The following is an 18623-nucleotide window of genomic DNA, read 5'->3' on the forward strand; positions in this document are numbered from 1 at the left end:
AAATGCCCTCAACTGTGTGACTGAGGAGTCCAATTTTAGACCCACAACTCCCTAAAGTCTCATTTTTCTCTTCCATTGGCCATGTATTTTCTTGTCTGTAATGGGGAGTGGGGGAGATCCTGTTTTTATGTATGTGAAGCAAGGAGTTTTACCTTTTCTGCTTTGTAGTACTTCAGATGTTTTCATTGCATGAAATTTGGATTTTGACTTCAGATGCTGTTTGTACCTTTATTTTTTTTCAACTTGGTTATCATTGATTATTTCAGTCAAAGACTCTACTTTGCTGTCTGTTTAGCAGTATTTCCAGGGGTGCTTCAGTATTTCTGTGTATTCCATCTGCTTATAGAGTCTTTATGTTTCTCTGCATTTTTTGTTTTATTTTTTGAGGTGTACACACACAGTTACACTTCATGGAGTTGCATCCAGCCAAGTGTCCATGTTCTTCTTGTGAAGAGGCAGAGAAAATCACCTCTCCCAAGAATTTCCACCTTCTGACCAAGGCAAATGTGTCCTGAAGAGCTGTACACAGATGGGAGGCAGCTTGTTTGCTTGTTCTGCTGCTAGAGCATTGAGTTAATTAGAAGACAGGCTGTGGGTGGCCAAGTGCAGACAAAGAAGCACCAGACACAGCCCAGTTAGCCTGGGACAGTCAAAGTAAGTTACACTCTTTCTAAAACACTTTTTTTGAGTATTGATGCTGATTCTTGCCTTTAGTAATAAGGGGCAACTTGTAACTTACTGTTTGTGTTTACACATTAGCTGCATCTGTTCTTTTTCTAAGACCCTAGACTTTAAATGTGCTCTTTAGCACAAAGTATCTGCTTAATTAAGGAAAAGCAGTGATTTTTTTTCTTTTAATTTTTTCAGAATAAAAAGAAAACTGAATCAATGATTACATTCCAGGTTAATTTTTATACAGCATCAAAACTGTGTATTAGTTTTCGACTGAGTCAAAGCTTTTAAGTACAGTGCTTGTTGTGTTGCAGAGCTTTTTACTGATGGGAACATGAAAACAGTTTCACCTTTTTCTAGCCATTTCTTGATGAGCTGTGTGCACCTTATCACATGAATTCATCTTGGCTGAATGTGGTAGAAAATACAGTCCAAGACCAGACTTAGCAGTGTCTAAGGAGCTTGTGGACTTCCCTGGTGGCTCAGACGGTAAAGCGTCTGTCTACAATGCGGGAGACCCGGGTTTGAGCCCTGGGTTGGGAAGATCCCCTGGAGAAGGAAATGGCACCCCACTCCAGTGCTATTGCCTGGAAAATCCCATGGACAGAGGAGCCTGGTAGGCTACAGTCCATGGGGTCGCAAAGAGTCAGACACAACTGAGCGACTTTGCTGTCAAGGAGCTTGTAGCTTTATATATATAAGTCCTTGTTTTCCTCTGGGAGTTATTACTCTCTAAGAATATACTACATTTTAGAATTCAGTTTTGAACTACTAAAAGCTACATTTGGTAATATGATGGAATTGGTGATAATTTGTGTTTTGGTTATGGGCAGCAATTTAGACTTTTGGGTTGAGTATAAAATATCTTCCTTTAAATTACTAGAGATATTAGATTCATTGGCCCTTGCATTTATAGTACTGCAATTATTGAATCATTTTGTATGTGTGTGTGATGTGCATGTGTGGTATGTGTGTGTGTGTGGATCTGTATCATTTGGGGGACATCAATTTTATTATTTAACACCTATTGTTTTTTGCTTTTGGTAATGAAGGGCTAGGCTTAAGAAGGTTTTTCTGTGTTCAGCAAAGTCACAGGCTGATAATCATGAAGGTCAGTCTGAAAGACTGCCTTTGATTTTAAGTTTTTAATCTCTCTCTCAAAGATGGGACTTTATTTAGAATCTGGAAAGGCATGAGAAAGAAATTTGTTATATAATTTTTAGGAGTCTCATCAAGATCATGTCCTAAATCCTGCTACAAAGCAGAACAAAGCATTACTTCTGTTTTTTCCTCCCATTCATTCTCGGTATATACCTGCCATCTAATTTTTATATGTATAGCAGACTTTAACTGTTAGAATAATGAAGGATTGCACCTCACTGTAGTGGAGCAAAAAGCTTAAAACTGAGTCCTAGGCATCCCAGTTGAGAGCAGTGCTTTGGCCATTCTGACTGCCAGGGAGTTTTTACTGGCAGTCATTCCCGCTCAGGGTCCAGCATCCTGCATGGTAATTCATTTCCTGACAGTTTATAACATGCATATAACACTGGGTATCAACACTACTGCACTTACTAGGCTTCTCAGAAAACTCCAAGTGGGGAGCTTATTTTTATTTTCCTCTTCTGGAAGCGTGTGCAGATGTTAGCATTTTCTAGTGGGCCGGACATCTTTTAAATTAAAAGCATAGTTATCAGTTCCTACTTACAAGTTAGTGGCACTTCCTCGCCCTTCCAGTCTGCCATGTCCTCACTTCACATTTGACAGAAGGATGGTTTACATTATTATAATTTTGTGGTCTGTTAGGTTCTTTTTGAGCGATATTTTCACATTATCATCAACATGGTTAAAAGGTCTTTTGTTTAGGTTATAGGGAAGTATAAGGAGATGCCAAAGTTGGCTTTACCAGAGAAACAGCTCCATTTGTCTTTTCTATTGTAGCTCATGTGGAAAGGACAATTTCAGGTACCGGGTGTGCTAACCCTCTTCCTGGACATCGTAAAGACTCCAACTAAAACAAAGTTTAAAACTATTTCAGATGTGCAGGTCTGTTGAAGCCAATATTTTATTTCAGAGATTTGTGTTATGTTTGACAAGTAACTCTTTGTACCAGAATTCGGTGGCTTGCAATTAAAAAACCCATGAAAATAAACTGCTGTGATGTCATTTTTCTGCTTAATTATGCTATCCATTTATTTGCAAATTAGGCAGATTAATAATGGAAAGAAGATGAATACAGATGGGCAGTGCTTTTTTTATTAAGATACTTTTAATAATAAATTAGAGAAAAAATCTGGTTCTATTTTTGACAGAATATTGTGTGCCAGGTCAACAAATGCTCAAATGAACAAAAGATGTATTTGATGCATTTATTCTGACTTTCCTAGAAGAGCTTAGATGCTCAAGAAGATCATTTAAAAGTCTTAGTTCCTAATACATAGGCTGTTGTGAGTTAGTGTTTTAAAAAAATATAAAGTATGAGTTTTTTTGTGTGTAATCGAACAGTTAAAAAAATGAACTGTCACGGATACTCAGACTGGGTATTCAGCATAGTATATTTGACTCAACTGTTCACAGAGTGTGATGCAAACAAATGTTCTCTTAACTTACATCCAGGATGGCTAAAATATTACTTTAACACATGTGAAAAGTGGAGCACTGTAATTCTTTGGCTAGATACAATTCCGGGCTGTCTCAGTTGAGTAATTTCCTCAGGCATTCCAACTTTGATCAACCACAGCACGAACTTTTAGCATGTCTGTAAAGCAGCCAGTGCATCTGTAAATATGTCCTGAGGTAGAGAGAAAAGAGGGAATGCCAAAAAGGAAAGAATACTTTCTGTTGTAAAGGAACAGTTACAGAATGAAAATGAAAAGTTTTTTTTGTTTCCCTAGGGACTCTTTTTAGATAATTTGAGCCTCTGATGTCTAAGTATGCCCTGTGGTTCTGTATTAATGAATGAAAGATACTTCGTTTGGGCCTAGTAAAAATGTTTACCTGACTAACTCTGCTGAAACGTAATGGTTAGAGTTCATTAATTCTTAAACTTTCTAGTCTTTATTACTGTATTTAGTATTAATTGGCCAAAAACCTAAATATAAACAATAGCATGTGTCTCAGTAAATCATGTCTTAATTGTTTATGGCTGGTATTTGGATGAAACATTCTTATATGACCCTGTTTTAGAGAGTAACTCTCAGAACAGGCACACCACTACTGGAGTAATCTCTTTGTTTTCAACACATGAAGCAAAATAGGTTTTTCTGGGTTTTATTTTCAGTGACCTGAAAATGAATTTGCAAATGTGTCTGTTGATTTCTATGGGGCTTCCCTGGTGGCTCAGATGGTAAAGAATCTGCCTGCAATGCAGGAGACCTGGGTTCGATTCCTGTGTTGGGAAGATCCCATGGAAAAGGGAATGGCAAATTGCTCCAGTATTCTTACTTGGAGAATTCCATGAACCGAGGAGCCTGGTGGGCTATACAGTTCATGGAGTCACATAGAGTCGAACATGACTGAATGACTGATACTTGCAGTTGGAGTTTTTTTGGTTTGTTTTGGTCCAAATTGCTAATTCCAAAGAGAATACCATGTTTTCTTTCATCATGTTGGCAATGACAGTTCCCCATTGTATAAAGTTGTAGATGAAGTTGTCTATACTGATGGTGATCAAGATAGTCTTGAGAAAAATATTATGATATCTCATCATTCTTGTGGATTCTGGGTAGAAAGCTTATGTCTCATTTTGGAGATGCAAAAAAGCATTACAGATTCTAATTATCACAATCAGAAGATATGTGGCATTTCTGACTTCTAACCTAGCTCTTAGTAAAGTGCTTTGATGCAGGGTAGTTAGTCTGCAGCACAGATTAAATAGCCTACTTCTGTGTTTCACGGATTCAATGGACATGAGTTTGAGCACAAACTAGGAGGTGGTGGAGAACAGGGCAGCCTGGCGTGCTGCAGTCCACGGGGTCGCAAAGAGTTGGATGCGACTGAGCGACTGAACAACTACTGTGTTTATCATTTGTGAGCAGCAAGAAGTACATATATTCAGTATTTTCAATATCCAATGAAATCATGATTTGTTGCTGGGACTGGCATTTGTGTCAAAGAGCTGCCTTGCCTGAAATCTCTATTGTGGGGAAAACTGAAGACTTTGAATTTGCATCTGGAGAAGCATGAAGCTTTATTAACCTTTACAAAGTGAGGGTCCAGAAGAGATGGTTTACAGATGTATGTTGATTGGCCCATAGACTAGTTCTTAAAAACTGGAATTGGTTGCAAACATTTAAAATCAGGAGACTCATAAAAATCTGGATTTCTGATTTCTTTTGAAAGAAAAATGAGATCTGGTCACATGTATTCTTTCAGGGTTGCAGTCTGCCAAAGCAGAGTGACAGCTGCCCCTTTTTCAGGATAGCAAGCTGTGTAACTAGACTATATTTCAGCTCAAGGTACAGCTGAAAATAAGGCCTGGACACATATACCAACTTTTGTCTTGTTGGAAGGCCTGAGGAAATGAACTGATGATTTAATTGGCCTAAGTTTTTTGCTCCAGGTTGCAAACTGTTACCACAGGTATTTCTACCAACAATAAGAGTGGTATGAGCTTTGATTTGAGTTTTTAAAATTGGAATTGGACTAAGGTATTAACTTATTACTTTGAAAATGAACTTCAAGCTAAAGACTTTTCAAAAAATTTCCCATAGAAGCAGTTTGAACCAGAACCAAAGTATTAATACATCACTCCAAAGAGTCTGAGCTAGAGCTGAAGCAGGTCAAAATACTCTGTGACCTGGCTGAATCCTTCATTTATTTCTAGTCCCTGAAGTAAAATATTATTTTCAGTGTTTGTAGTGAAGAATGTACCAGAAGTGACCGTAAGTGCAAGCATATTGCGCCCATTTCTGAACCTAAAGGATAGTTAGCTTCCAATCTTGATTCCACTGCTTCTGGATGGAAAGAACACTAAGATAAATCACTGGTTTGTGCATAATATTTGTGGTTGCATCTGTGATGAGTACCCAGAAGCCTTTGTACATCCTTTTTATCAGGGACTCGGTCACATTTTATTAATCTTTTCCTGATTCATTTCATTTCTCTCCAGGAGGTTGAATCCCGCTTCCCAGAGTGGTTACCTCTTGCAGCCTCTCACGATTCAGTTTTACTTTCTTTCTCTCCACATTCTCTGTTCTGTTGCTCATAGATACCTTTACAAACCTCTTCAACGTGGGGTTCTAGGAGAAAGTGAAGATAAGCAGTTCATCCAGGTTAGAGTTTCTCAAGGTGAGGGCCATGCTCTGACTGGATCGGATTCACTTGAGGGAGCTTGTTAAAAAAAAAAGAACAATTTCTCCCTTCACCTTACATGACCTAAGTTAGAATCTTTGGGGACAGGCCTCTGGAAATGTTCATTTCTCTGAATTAAACAAAAAAATTAATCTTGAAATAATTGTAGGTTCACATTGCAGCTGTAAGAAAAAACATGGAGACAGCCCTTGGAGCCCCACCCACAGTGATGACTGCTTCTAGAAAAGCTGCTCTTAATCTTTTCTTTTAAGACATTGCAGTGTAGTATACATATAGAAAAGCATACATATTTATGGTACAGAAGCAGCTCCTTGAATTTTCAGAGGGAACCAGCACCCAGATCAAGAAACATTTGCAGCCCTTCAGAAAGCCCCTTCTGCCCTTTCCAGTCAGTGCAGTTCAGTCGCTCAGTCGTGTCCGACACTTTGAGACCCCATGAATCGCAGCACGCCAGGCCTCCCTGTCTATCACCAACTCCTGGAGTCCACCCAAACCCATGTCCATCGAGTCGGTGATGCCATCCAGTCATCTCATCCTCTGTCGTCCCCTTCTTCACCTGCCCCCAATCCCTCCTAGCATCAGGGTCTTTTCAAATGAGTCAGCTCTTCGCATGAGGTGGCCAAAGTACTGGAGTTTCAGCTTCAGCATCAGTCTTTCCAATGAACACCCAGGACTAATCTCCTTTAGGATGGACTAGTTGGATCTCCTTGCAGTCCAAGGGACTCTCAAGAGTCTTCTCCAACACCACAGTTCAAAAGCATCAATTCTTCGGTGCTCAGCTTTCTTCACAGTCCAACTCACATCCATACATGACCACTGGAAAAACCATAGCCTTGAATAGATAGACCTTTGTTGGCAAAGTAATGTCTCTGCTTTTGAATATGCTATCTAGGTTGGTCATAACTTTTCTTCCAAGGAGTAGGCGTCTCTTAATTTCATGGCTGCAATCACCATCTGCAGTGATTTTGGAGCCCCCCCAAAATAAAGTCTGCCATTCTTTCCACTGTTTCCCCATCTATTTCCCATGAAGTGATGGGACCGGATGCCATGATCTTCGTTTTCTGAATGTTGAGCTTTAAGTCAACTTTTTCACTCTCCGCTTTAATTGTCATCAAGAGGCTCTTTAGTTCTTCACTTTCTGCCATAAAAGTGGTGTCATCTGTATATCTGAGGTTATTGATATTTCTCCCAGCAATCTTGATCCCAGCTTGTGTTTCTTCCAGCCCAGCGTTTCTCATGATGTACTCTGCATATAAGTTAAATAAACAGGGTGACAGTATACAGCCTTGATGAACTCCTTTTCCTATTTGGAACCAGTCTGTTGTTCCATGTCCGGTTCTAACTGTTGCTTCCTGACCTGCATACACATTTCTCAAGAGGCAGGTCAGGTGGTCTGGTATTCCCATCTCTTTCAGAATTTTCCAGAGTTTCTTGTGATCCACACAGTCAAAGGCTTTGGCATAGTCAATAAAACATAAATAGATGTTTTTCTGGAACTCTCTTGCTTTTTCTGTGATCCAGCGGATGTTGGCAATTTGATCTCTGGTTCCTCTGCCTTTTCTACAACCATCTTGAACATCTGGAAATTCATGATTCATGTACGGTTGAAGCCTGGCTTGAAGAATTTTGAGCATTACTTTACTAGCGTGTGAGATGAGTGCAATTGTGTGGTAGTTTGAGCATTCTTTGGCATTGCCTTTCTTTTGGACTGGAATGAAAACTGACCCTTTTCTGTCCTGTGGCCACTGCTGAGTTTTCCAAATTTGCTGGCATATTGAGTGCAGCACTTTCACAGCATCATCTTTCAGGATTTGAAATAGCTCAACTGGAATTCCTGGGAGAAGGAAATGGCAACCCACTCCAGTATTCTTGCCTGGAGAATCCTGGGGACAGAGGAGCCTGGTGGGCTGCTCTCTATGGGGTCACACAGAGTTGGACACGAATTAGCAGCAACTGGAATTCCATCACCTCCAGTAGCTTTGTTCATAGTGATGCTTCCTAAGGCGCACTTGACTTCACATTCCAGGATGTCTGGCTCTGAGTGATCACACCATCATGATTATCTGGGTTGTGAAGATCTTTTTTGTACAGTTCTTCTGTGTATTCTTGCCACCTCTTCTTCTTCTGTTTCTGTTAGGTCCATACCATTTCTGTCCTTTATTGAGCCCATCTTTGCATGATTTCCTTTGGTATCTCTGATTTTCTTGAAGATTTCTCTAGTCTTTGCCTTTGTATTGTTTTCCTCTATTTCTTTGCATTGGTCACTGAGGAAGGCTTTCTTATCTCTCCTTGCTATTCTTTGAAACTCTGCATTCAGATGCTTATATCTTTCCTTTTCTCCTATGCGCTTCATTTCTCTTCTTTTCACAGCTATTTGTAAGGCCTCCTCAGACAGCCCTTTTGCTTTTTTGCATTTCTTTTTCTTCGGGATGATCTTGATCCCTGTCTCCTGTACAGTGTCATAAACCTCCATCTATAGTTCATCAGGTACTCTGTCTATCAGATCTAATCCCTTCAATCTATTTATCACTTCCACTTTATAATCTTAAGGGATTTGATTTAGGTCATATCAGAATGGTCTGGTGCATTTCCCTACTTTCTTCAGTTTAAATCTGAATTTGGCAATAGGAGTTCATGATCTGAGCCACAGTCAGCTCCTGGTCTTGTTTTTGCTGACTGTATAGAGCTTCTCCATCTTTGGCTGCAAAGAATATAATCAGTCTGATTTTGGTATTGACCATCTGGTGATGTCTATCTGTAGAGTCTTCTCTTGTGTTGTTGGAAGAGGGTGTTTGCTATGACCAGTGCATTCTCTTGACAAACCTCTATTTGCCTTTGCCCTGCTTCATTCTGTACTCCAAGGCTAAATTTGCCTGTTACTCCAGGTGTTTCTTGACTTCCTACTTTTGCATTCCAGTCCTCTATAATGAAAAGGACATCTTGTTTGGGTGTTAGTTCTAGAAGGTCTTGTAGGTCTTCATAGAACCATTCAGCTTCGGCTTCTTCAGCATTACTGGTTGGGGCATATACTTGGATTACCATGATATTGAATGGTTCACCTTGGAAACAAACAGAGATAATTCTGTCATTTTTGAGACTGCATCCAAGTACTGCATTTCAGACTCTTTTGTTGATCATGATGGCTACTCCATTTCTTCTAAGGGATTCTTGCCCACAGTAGTAAATAAAATGGTCATCTGCATTAAATTCACCCATTCCAGTCCATTTTAGTTTGCTGATTCCTAAAATGTCAATATTCACTCTTGTCAGCTCCTGTTTGACCACTTCTACTTTGCCTTGATTCGTGGACCTAACATTCCAGGTTCCTATGCAATATTGCTCTATATAGCTTTGGACCTTGCTTCCATCACCAGTCATATCCGCAATGGAGTGTGTTTTTGCTTTGGCTCCATCCCTTCATTCTTTCTGGAGTATTCTCCACTGATCTCCAGTAGCATATTGGGCACCTACCGACCTGGGGAGTTTATCTTTCAGTGTCCTCTCTTTTTGCCTTTTCATGTTGTTCATGGGATTCTCAAGGCAAGAATACTGAAGTGGTTTGCCATTCCTTTCTCCAGTGGAACACGTTTTGTCAGAACTCTCTACCATGACCCATCCATCTTGGGTGGCCTTACATGGCATGGCTAACAGTTTCATTGAGTTAAAGAAGACTGTGGTCCATGTGATTAGATTGGTTAGTTTTTTGTGATTGTGGTTTTCTGTCTGCTGTCTCATGGAGAACTCTGGGGTAAAACCTTTTCTGAAATGGAATCATGCAGTATGTATCCTTTTGTGTCTGCTTTTTTTGTTTAATTGAGGTGAAATTCCTAGAACACAAAATTAGTCATTTTAAAGTAAATAATTCAGTGGCATTAAAACATTCATAATATTGTGCTACCACCACGTCTGTCTTGTTTCGAAATAGTTTTCTCTCCCCAAAGGGAATCTTGTACTCGTTAAACAGTTACTCTGTATTCCCTCCTCCCCATTCTCTGGCAACCACCAATCTTCATTAACTCTCTGGATTTACCTGTTCTGGATATTTCATGTAAATGGAATCATACAGCATGGGTCTTTTTGGATCTTCTTTCACTTAGCATGTTTTCAAGGTCTTCCACATTATGGCCTGGATCATATCAGTGTGTCATTCATCCTTGTGCAATATTATTCAACACTATTCATGTGTATTCCACGATTTGTTTATCCATTCATCCACTGATGGACATTTGATTGGTTTCCACTCTTCTGCTGTAAAAGGTGTTGGCTATGAATAGTGAACAGTGTTATGTGAACATTCCCATACAAGTGTGTATTTGTCAAGTTATCGAGTCGTACGGCAATTCTGTATTTAGCTTTTTGTGAAATCACCAAACTGTTTCCATGACAGCGGAGCCATTTTACACTGCCCACAGCAATGTACCGTGTTTTTGTTTTTGTGATTATAACGAACCTCATGGGTACAAAGTGGTACCTCATTGTGATTATGATTTTTTTTCTTTATGAATAATGATGTTGACCATCTTTTTATGTGCTTGCCAACCATTTGTATATCTTCATATAAATGTCTATTGAAGTCTATTTAAGTCCTTTGCACATTTTATAATTTGGTTGTTTTTTGGTGAATATTGTTGACAATTATAAGAGTTTTTCATATATTATTGATGCTGTACTGCTATTGCCTATTTGTCAGCCTGAAATTACATCAAAATGAACACTTGAAAAATAAATTGTAATTACTCCACCAACTATTTCCTATCTCCTGTCCTGTTTTGTTTTTCTTCATCGTGTTTACTGCTCATATGCCGTCTAATTTATTTAGTTTCTTATAGTCTGTCTCAGCTAGAATGAGCTTCCATCTGGGCAAGGATATTTTTCTGTTACGCTCACTGCCATATCACCGTGGGTTAGGTCAAGGATTAATAAACCATGACCTGAAAGCCAAATCTGGACTGTTGCCTGTTTTTGAATGGTCTGAAAACTGAGAATGTTGTTTTTTTTTTAAATGGTTGAAATGAAGTCAGAAGAAGAATAATATTTCCTGACACCAGAAAATTATATGAAATTCAAATTTCAGTGTTTATAATGAAGTTTTACTGGAACACAGCCAAGTTCATTCGTTTGTGTATTTTCTCTGGCTGCTTTTCATGCTCTAGAGGCAGAGTTGAGTAGTTGTAGAGTTGTCTGTGTGGCCTGCAAAGCCTGAGCTATATAACAGAGCTGACTCTTTACAGCAAGATTTGCCTGGCACATAAAGGAACAATAAATATTTGTTGGATGAATGAATGAATCTTAGCCTATACTACCACAGAGGAATCCAAATTGGAAATCTTTCAACAAATCAGTCTTGAAAATTTGAGCTTAATTGGCTGCTTAATAAAAATATCCCCAAATGATTTTTTTGTAATACATTTTTCATTGGCTTCCATTCATTCTGTAAATAATGAGAATTGATGATGAAATACCAAGGAATTCGTAATTTTTAGGATAGTGTCAGGTAGGGTAGGCTTATTGTACAAATTTTACAAGTGTTAGTTTGAAAACCACTATAACAACACAGTATACATCCTGTTTTTACTATTCTATTTTTAAAAGTTTCAAGAAATAGTTTGTTTAAGAAGCTGTTTCATCTTTTTTCTGCTTCTCATCAGCATTAGAGTAATAATGCTGCTACCTGTTTACTAATGAAGGTTAGGTTGTAATAAAAATGATTTTGATGTCTTAGCATAACTTAATTTTGAATAAGACAGTGTATTATCACATAGTTTCATTCTGCTGTTGAATTTGCCCTTGGATTACAGGGTATGAATACTAACATATTAGTAATTTCCTGTAAATGTCTAAGTTCTCCTTAAAGGAAGATTGGAAATTGGACAAACATAAATCATTTTATATAAAAATTATTTTATAATGTTCCAGTCTAGTTTTTGTACAGCATTTGAAAACTAAATTGTTTGCATCTGTGAGAACTGTTAATAGAGGTCTTATAATAGATCCCCAGAGGTTGAGTGTACCCCATAGTCCTGCAAACAGTTCTTATTTTATGCTTTCAGCAAAGGACATTAAATGGGTAATACAGGTTGTGGTTTATAGTGAAAGAGTAATGCTTTGCAGATCTTTGCCTTGGCTTGGTGTTTCCAAATTTCATTACTCAGACAGGGTTTCCATGTCATGGTGGGGTGTAGCTCCTGACTTGCCTCTTGGCCTTCTCGTCCTCTCTCTGCTGGGTTAAGCAGTCAAAGGGATCTTGCTTTTTATAGCTTTGTCTCCTTTGAAAGTTAGAAGTAAGTTTGAAAAGTATTTTGCTTTTAAATGTTATCTTTTAGGAGGTGAAATTCTATTTCCTGAAGTTATTTCACTTCTCTTGTTTAAACTGTGAAAAGGTTGGATTCTTAACACTCTATGACATTTTTTTCTGGCATTTCTCTATAGAGTAACCTGCAAAAATGAGTATCAGCTTCCTTAGGGATTATAGTTCACAGTGATGAGTTATTCTATTTATTTGTGTTTGTAATTAACTCCTATTCATTCTGCAAATATTTATTGAGTACCTACTGTGTGCCAAGTATTACTTTCGACATTAGGATAAAATACCTAAAAAGACAAACTATTGTGTTTATGGGGCTTCCATTCTATGGGGAGAATTAGACAATTACGTATAACGTCAAGAAGTAAAAAGTACCATAAAGAAAAATCAGAGAAAAAATTGTTAGGTCAGGTTAGGGAAATGCTAAGTCAGATTTGCGGGGACTTACCTGCCGAGATTTGCATGGGTTTCCCTGGTGGCTCAGACAGTAAAGCGTCTGCCTGCAATGTGGGAGACCTGGGTTCAATCACTGGGTCGGAAAGATTCCCTGGAGAAGGAAATAGCAACCCACTCCAGTACACCCGCCTGGAAAATTCCATGGACTGAGGAGCCTGATAGGCTACAGTCCATGGGGTTGCAAAGAGTCGGACACGACTGAGCGACTTCACTTGCCCAGAAGATGTCATGTAAACAAAATAGGGGAGAAAACCATGTAGAGAGTTAGGGGAATGGAGTCTTGGGTTTGAAGGGAAAGTACCCCACCCCATTTTATTCTTCTTTCTGGTACTTATCACGTGGGGTATCAGCTATTTATACATGCGTACAAATGGTACACGCATATGTTTCTATACACACATGTATGCAGTCTTTATTTGTTGATTCTTCCCTTGCTATCAGTTCAGTTCAGTTCAGTCTCTCAGTCGTGTCCGACTCTTTGCAATGCCATAAATCACAGTATGCCAGGCCTCCCTGTCCATCACCAATTCCTGGAGTTTACCCAAACTCAGGTCCATCGAGTCGGTGATGCCATCCAGCCATCTCATCCTCTGTCATCCCCTTCTCCTCCTGCCCCCAGTCCCTCCCAGCATCAGGGCTTTTTCCTCACTAAGCTCAGCATTTCAAAATGGAAAAGCCTGCAGGTGTGAGTGCTCCTCCTGTGCTCCGGGAGTTGCAAGGAGGTCCTGCGGTTGTGTGGTGCACAGGGAGAGGAGAGGGGCAGAGCCTGGGCCATCCTGGTAAATCTTGGAAAGTGAGACTTCAGATTTTATTCTCAAGTGTGACAGGACATTGTAGGTTTTTGAATAGGGGAATAACAGGATTTTAAAAAAGGTTCTCTAGCTACTCATTGGATATAATGTTTGCTAGTTGTATAAAGTGATTCAGCTCAGAAAATCATCAACAAATGACCATGTAGAAAGCCTATGTACATTATAAGGGGAAGGTTAGTATATGGGGTCAGAGAAGGCAATGGCACCCCACTCCAGTACTCTTGCCTGGAAAATCCCATGGATGGAGGAGCCTGGTGGGCCACAGTCCATGGGGTCGCTAAGAGTCGGACGCGACTGAGCGACTTCACTTTCACTTTTCACTTTTATGCATTGGAGAAGGAAGTGGCAACCCACTCCGGTGTTCTTGCCTGGAGAATGCCAGGGACAGGGGAGCGGGGTGAGCTGCCGTCTATGGGGTCGCACAGAGTCGGACACGATTGAAGCGACTTAGCAGCAGCAGTAGCAGCAGTATATGGGGTGATCAGTTTATACTAAATGATAGATACACGTTTTTGTCAATTTCATTGTAATTTGCATACAACAAAATTCACCAATTTTTTAAGTGTACAGTTTGATGAGTTTTGACAAAAGTAGCTACCAATGTAACTACCAATGCAGTCTTGACATAAAACATCTTCATCGCCCGCGAAGTTTTCTCATAACGTCTGTCTACAGTGGATTCGCTTCCTCTCAGTGGCCCCTGGCAATTACTGTCTCTCCTTTTAATCCCAGTTTGGCCTTTTCTAGGATTTGGTATAAATAGAATCATACATTAGGTGGCCTTTTGTGAGTGGCTTCTGTCACTTAGTATAATGCTTTTGAGATTCCTCCATATTGTTGGTTATATTAGAAAATTTGTTCCTTTTGTTGCTGAACAGAATTTCATCGTATTGGTATATCACAATTTGTTTATCCCTTTACCGGTTGATGAACATTTGTATTGTCCTGTGTTTGGCTGTTCTGATTAAAGCTGATATGAACATTTTCATTTAAGTCTGTATGTAGACATATGCTTTCATTTTTCTTGGATAAATAGTTAGGAGTAGAATTGCTGGATCTATGGTAAATGTATGCTTAACTTTAAAGAAACTGCCAAACTCTTTGCTATTTTTATTCTCACTAGCAGTGTATGAGGGTCACAGTTGCTCTACATTCTTGCCAAAACTCACTATTGTTGGCCTTTTAAATTTAACCATTTTAGTGGTATTTTGTGGTTTCAGTTTGCATTCCCTAATGACTAATGCTCTTATGCATCTTTTCATGTATTATTTGCAATCTGTACATGAAACTGTTTGCCCATTAAAAACTTTGGATTGTCTTACTGTGTTGTATGATTTTTTTATGTACTGGATACAAGTCTGTTACCTTTATGTTTTATAAAATTTTTCTCCCAGACTGTGGCTTGATATTTTTAAAATAAATCTTTAATTTTAGAACAGTTTTAGATTTACAGAAAACCTGAGAAAATAGTTCAGAGAATTTCAGGATACCCAATACCTGATTAGCGTCTACATTAGTATGATACATTTTTAACAATTAATGAACCTATATTGACACGTTATGTTTAACTAAAGTCCATACTTTATTCAGATTTCCTTTATACCTAATGTGAAAATCTTTCTTTGCATCAGAGTTTTTACCTTTGATTATTATATTTTTCATCTCTAGATGTTTATTTTTTATGGCTTCCTTTTTTTTCCTTCTTGTTTTCCTATATCTGCTTGAACATACAGTTTAACATTGTTAGTTAACATTAGAATTGTTTGTTAATTCTATCAACTGTCATCTCTGGGTCTGTTTTTATTGTTTTGGTAACTTCTGGTTATGAGCCATAGTTTTATGCTTATTTGCATGCTGGTCATCTTTGTTTGTTTTTAAACACGGTGAGTTTTACATCTCTGGAAGTTGGATATTGTAGTATTTCTTCAAATATTGTAGGACTTTGTTCTGGGACACTGATGTTAGTTTAGATTGTTTTGATCCTTCTGTGGCATCGTTAAAACCTTGCTAGTGCAAGTCTAGAGTTGCCTCCTTTCTAGGGCTGATTTGGCCCAACTCTTGCCGTTACCTTCTGAGACTTTTCCTGATGTCCTCACTCGGGCTGGTGGGAGCTGACTTACTCTCCCCTCTGTGAGTGCCGGGAACTGTGTGGCTTCCTCTTCTCTGAGGTTCTTGCGTTGGCCTTGGCAGCCCTCTTGGGCTCTGTAGGCTGGTGTGCCTGCAGGGTCAGGGCCTCTGGGCGTCTGGTGTTCTCTCTGGGTCTCTTGCGTTGGCCTTGGCAGCCCTCTCGGGCTCTGTAGGCTAGTGCGCCTGCGGGGTCAGGGCCCTCTGGGCCTCTGGCGTTCTCTCTGGGTCTCTCTCCTTTTTGCATCTGGTACTGCATAGTCAGACTTTCCTGGCCTCCATGAACCTCTAACTTTGTCTCCTCAACTTTGGAAGAATTTTGGTTCTTTTTTGGGTTCCTCTTCTTTCTGCTGTGGCCTGAAGAGTATCTCTAGGGATTAATTGGAGGCACCTGATTTGTGTCTTTTTCTCAGGATTATAGTCCTGTGCCAGCTATTGAATGGAGTCTGTGTATTTCATATGTTTTGTCTGATTTTCCTAGTTAGGAGGACACATATGATCCCTATTATGGCTTCAGGGTCAGAAGCAGAGGTTTAGTAGACACACTTTTGACATTATAAATGTATTTTGAAGTAGGAGAAATATTTTTGAAAAAAATTGCTTATATCCTTTTTTCTTATGTATTTTTAAGATATCAAATTTAAGCCATCAGGCAAGAGTCATTTTTAGAATAATTTGGTTTTGTTCACTTTGTGATTTCTAACTTTGTATCCTTGCTCAGTCTCTCAGTCATGTCCAACTCTTTATAATCCCATGGACTGTAGCCCACCAGGCTCCTCTGTCCATGAAATTTTCCAGGCAAGAATTCTGCAGTGGGTTCCCATTTCCTCCTCCAGTGGATCTTCCCAACCCTGGGGTTGAATCCTCTCCTCCTGGGTCTCCTGCATTATATTTGTATTTATATTTTTATACTATATTCAGTATTATATTCAAATTAATTTTGTAGTGTGCGTGCGCATCTGTGCTGTTATGTCCTACTCTTTGTGACTCCCTAGGAGCTGTCGTCCCCCAGGCTCCTTTGTCCATGGAATTCTCTGGGCAAGATACTGGAGTCGGGGGATCTTCCCAACCCAGGGATCGAAGCCACGTCTCCTGCATTGGTAGGCGGATTCTTTACCACTGAGCGACCTGGAAAACCTTAATTTTATAGAGCTTATTCATTTTAAAGATTGTTGAGATTGTGTATGTACTGTTATATGTTATATATATATTTTGGGAATTACTGAAGCATCCATAAATTTAAATTTAAAGTTTTCTCACATTTCAATTCCTTTCTCACATATTTTGAAAGATATATGTGATTGGCAAGGAGGTTATGTAGAGTTAAAAAAAAACCTTGAAATACGGTGGTAATCCTGGAGAAGGAATGCAGCCATGGGGTCACAAACAGTCGGACATGACTGAGCAACTAACACACGCACACACACTGGTAATTTACTTGTGTTACTTGTACAGTTTCTCTGTTCAGTGTCATAGAGGTTTCTGACTTAGGTTTTTATATTTTTTAATATATGGGTTCAGGTTTTTGAGCACAAGCCACCTTGTTCTCCTTGCTTGACCCTGCAGTAAACCCTTTCTCTGCTCAAAAAAAAAGAAAAGAGAAAAAGGAAATAATCTAGGGTAAAAATTCAGTCTTCATCTGTTCTAAACCATAGTCTGTCCTAAGTTGGATTTCTTTCCCAAGATTAAGTTGTGAAATGATTTAGGTAGAATATTTACTTGGAAGGCCTTATTCAAACTCGTTACACCTAATTACCCACTTTCTTCCCTTCATCTTAGAAAGTGCTTTTTCTTAATAATGGTTTTATTTGTCTCCCAAGTTTGGAAGTTATGGTCCTTTCCTTCTCTTTCTTCTTGCTTTTCCCTGTTGGAATCATTTCAGACCTATGTTGTCAAATGGCCTTCCGTTTGGTCTCTCTCATTTCAGTTTCCTCCTCTTCCTTTTCAAATAATATGTGAATATCAGTTAATGTTTCCTTGATCAATATACTTGACTTTTGTTTCTACAGAAAGCTTGAAGAGCCTCTCATCATTTTCCCAGTCAAGTCCAGATTCTGATGAGTGACAGGGAGCAGTCTGTCTCTTTGGCTCCAGCCAGCCATGTTTCCTAAATGTGTCTTCTGTGACTCGGACACTTTATGGCTGCCTACATATTGCTTCCAGCATATCCACCAAGTGGAATTTTCTGACCAGTCTTTGCTTTTGTGTTATACCTTCTTCAGGAAGACTGCTATTAACTTCTTCATCTCATACTGGCCTGTTTCCTTTTGAGTTCTCAAAATACTTATTGTCTGTATCACTCATTTTCTATTTAATTTTACAATCCCTCTGTGGTTTTTTTCCCTGTGATCTTATTTGTAAAATCCTGTGGACAATTAGGTTTTCTATTTGCATTAGGGCCAAAGCCCTGGTCTCAAATCCCTGACCTCTTTACTCAAGTTATAGGTGTTAACACACATGATGGAGATCTTTGTGTTGTGGTCAGTTTTCCTTAGGTCTGGCAGAAATTCAAGAAACTGGGGACATTTGTAGTTGATTTTGTACATTTGGTGATCTTTAGGTGGATAAAGAGTTTCCCTGATTTCCTGGATAGTATTTGTGTTAGCTTAGAACAGAGTTAATTTTCTGGATTGACTGAGATTTCTGACTCAGATATTCTCTTGCATTGGATGTCCAGTTGATCCATCACTGTTTTTGGAAAAAACTTGTTTAGTCACTAAGTCATGTTCAACACTTTGTTACCCCGTAGACTGTAGCACACCAGGTTCCCTTGTCCTTCACTATCTCCCAGAGTTTGCTCAAATTCATGTCCATTGAATCAATCACGTCCATCTCATCCTCTGCTGCCCCCTTCTCCTGTTGCCTTCAATCTTTCCCAGCATCAGGGTCTTTTCCAATGAGTCGCCCTCTCTGCATCAGGTGGCCAAAGTATTGGAGCTTCAGCT

The 18623-nt window shown here is 39.2% G+C and overlaps 1 protein-coding gene across 8 annotated transcripts in view; it reads left to right on the forward strand.

The window, feature by feature from the left end:
- The window catches only part of TASP1 (taspase 1), a 278804-nt gene that overhangs the window by 24910 nt on the left and 235271 nt on the right, over window positions 1-18623 (forward strand). Inside the window, exon 3 of one of the 8 annotated variants that reach the window (XM_044928291.2) lies at window positions 388-654. The exons of the other annotated variants lie outside the window; for them this stretch is intronic. The gene's annotated coding sequence lies outside the window, so the exon portion shown is untranslated. The remainder of the gene's footprint in view (window positions 1-387; window positions 655-18623) is intronic. 8 annotated transcript variants of the gene reach the window in all.

The sequence above is a fragment of the Bubalus bubalis genome, chromosome 14 (assembly GCF_019923935.1).
Source record: "Bubalus bubalis isolate 160015118507 breed Murrah chromosome 14, NDDB_SH_1, whole genome shotgun sequence".
Taxonomy (NCBI): domain Eukaryota; kingdom Metazoa; phylum Chordata; class Mammalia; order Artiodactyla; family Bovidae; genus Bubalus; species Bubalus bubalis.